Source organism: Mastomys coucha, unplaced genomic scaffold (genome assembly GCF_008632895.1).
Source record: "Mastomys coucha isolate ucsf_1 unplaced genomic scaffold, UCSF_Mcou_1 pScaffold16, whole genome shotgun sequence".
NCBI classification, from domain to species: domain Eukaryota; kingdom Metazoa; phylum Chordata; class Mammalia; order Rodentia; family Muridae; genus Mastomys; species Mastomys coucha.
Genome location: NW_022196898.1, coordinates 72020062 through 72022509, shown reverse-complemented (window position 1 = coordinate 72022509; position 2448 = coordinate 72020062). Strand labels below are relative to the sequence as shown.

The window sequence follows — 2448 nt, the reverse complement described above, 5'->3', positions numbered from 1 at the left end:
TTGGGTCTGCTCTTCCCTGGAGCCAACTGCTTGTCTCCCTCCCAGCTCCTCTCGGTTGCCTGTATTTACTTGCCTAGAATTCATATCTCCGGCTTTTCCCCATTCAGTTTGTCTTGCCATGGGTATCATCGCTTTTAAGTGTAGATTTAGGCAGTCATGTCGGTGAGGTTTTATGGGCCAGGTTTAGGGAACATTATAGAAGTGTCTGGCCTCAGTGGGAGGGGATGCTCTTGGTCCTGTGGAGACTTGATGCCCCAAAGAAGGGGAATGCTAGAGGGGTGTGGTGGGAATCTGTGGGTGGATGGGGAAGCACCCTCTTAGAGGAGAAGGGGAGGGAGAAGTGGGGTAGGTCATGGAGAGGGAATCAGGAAGGGAGATGTTTGAAATGTAAACAAAGGGGGCAACCTTTGAAATGTAAATTATTTTTTTAAAAAAAGCAAGAAAAAGTGGTGTATGAATATGAGCAGTCAGGATAAACCATGAAATCAGGGACCAAACATTTTTTATTTCTGAGGAAGCTTTCGATTTTAGTTGTTAGTTCAGGTACCATATTTTAGAAATAACTTTCATTTATCATATTACATTTATTCCAGTGATTAGTAATTATTTTGGGGGAGAGGCATACATGCCATTTTTCACTTGTGTTAGTCAGAGGACCACAAGCAAGAATGATTTCTGTCCTTTCACCATATGGTCCCTAGGGATAGAACTAAGGACCTCAGGCTTGGTTGCTAGTTTCCTTAATTGTTAAAACATCTTGATAGCCCTAGGATTGGGCTAAGTGCATTGACACTGTTAACTGATGGAGACTCTGCTGTAATCTAGTAAAATCATTTTCAAAGATTTTCAATTGGTATGTCTGTTGACACACCAGTAACATAAAGGAACCTTGTAGTAGTGGGAATGCCATATGCTTAATTATATCAAAAGTCACATTATGGTTCTCTGGTTGGATGTGATTTGGCCCTCATGCGCTAATTTGTTGTAAATTTAGCCTAAAGAGTGGGAGTAGTGATGGGTAGTATCAAGAGACAAGGCCTGGAATGAAGTGACTCTGGCATTGAAAGGGCTGCCTTCTGGGGGAACTGATGCTGGTTTTGTTTGTTTGTCTTTGTTTTTGTTTCTTTTTCTCCCTGATACTCTTTTAAGTCTTTGCATCAGGACTATTGTCAGAGAGTAAGCCTCTTCCCCATCACTCTGGCTTCCTCTCATAATGTCCTTTCCTTGAGAACACTTTCTATGATGTGACATATTCAGATTGTCATGACCAGAGGACAAACTGATAAAACAAGACTACTGTCCTTTCAAAACAGTGAGCAACAGAAGATACACTCTCTATCCAATTATGATAGTACACTAGAATTTGGGCAGGCATGTTACTGTTGATTTGAGCCATCTATAGACACATTTATACATCTATTTATCTATGTCTATATCTATCTGTCTTTATATAGTTAAAAAAAAACGTTATTTCTTAAAAATACTTGTGGATCAACAATTCCTTAAAAACAAATTTTCAAAGCCAAAAGTTGGAAGAAAATAAAAACCCATGTGTCACTTGGTCAGTTACTGGCATGAGCCTCATGGTCTTGACATGACAGTTACCCAGAGTATGACAGAATCTTCAGATTTCAGCAGTTGGTCTGCCAACTGCCATATCCACCTTTGGTCTTCAGTGCCACGGAAGACCATCCAGTGAAAGGGTCTCCATTTCAGTCTCCAGTGTCAAGGTATTTTTAAATATCTAGTTTACATTCTCACAATAGACTGGTGATACCCAGAAGTGTTCTCTCTTGATTCTTCCAGATCATGTGAACTAAGCGTTAACTGGCTTCATGAAAAGCTTCTCATGTTAGCAATACTCAGTGCCAGTGCTATCAAGTGATAGGACTGCAATGTCAGGGCCGGTGTGCTTATCAATCTACAGATACATTGGTGTGTGTTTCCAAATAGTTAATCTCTGATGCATGAAAGTGTTTTACCCACTATGACCACAAATGTTTGTTGTTAACTGGTCAAACTTTAGTTCAAAATCTAAGAAATCTCTGGTATTCACCAAATCGTTGTTTCCAACATCTTTTATGTTCTTGATAACCTGTTTCTCAATATTTTAAGACCAATTCAGATTAGATAGAATGAATTACCAAACAGCCTCATTTATTTTCATGTTGTATATTATGAAACAGAATTTCTACTGTTCATCATGTCTTCATGTATCATTGCTTTGCAGCCACTGGCTACTGTCACTGACACGTGCTTGATGAGAAAAAGCTGGGGCGTCACTGTCCATCACCCTTGAAATAATTTGTTGAAGGAAATATATACTTTAAATACAAACTGTCTAAGCAGGAGACAGTAAAGAAACTTCTAGTGCCAGGCAGTGTTGGTGCATGCTTTAATCCCAGCACTTGGGAGGCAGAGACAGGTGGATTTCTGAGTTCAATGCCA

At 39.8% G+C, this 2448-nt stretch overlaps 1 protein-coding gene across 1 annotated transcript in view; it reads left to right on the top strand.

Moving 5' to 3' along the window:
* The first annotated feature begins 1636 nt into the window (after positions 1-1636).
* The window catches only part of LOC116093743 (T-cell activation Rho GTPase-activating protein-like), a 25941-nt gene continuing 25129 nt past the window's right edge, over positions 1637-2448 (top strand). The window contains 1 exon segment of the mRNA XM_031375367.1: positions 1637-1730. The gene's annotated coding sequence lies outside the window, so the exon portion shown is untranslated.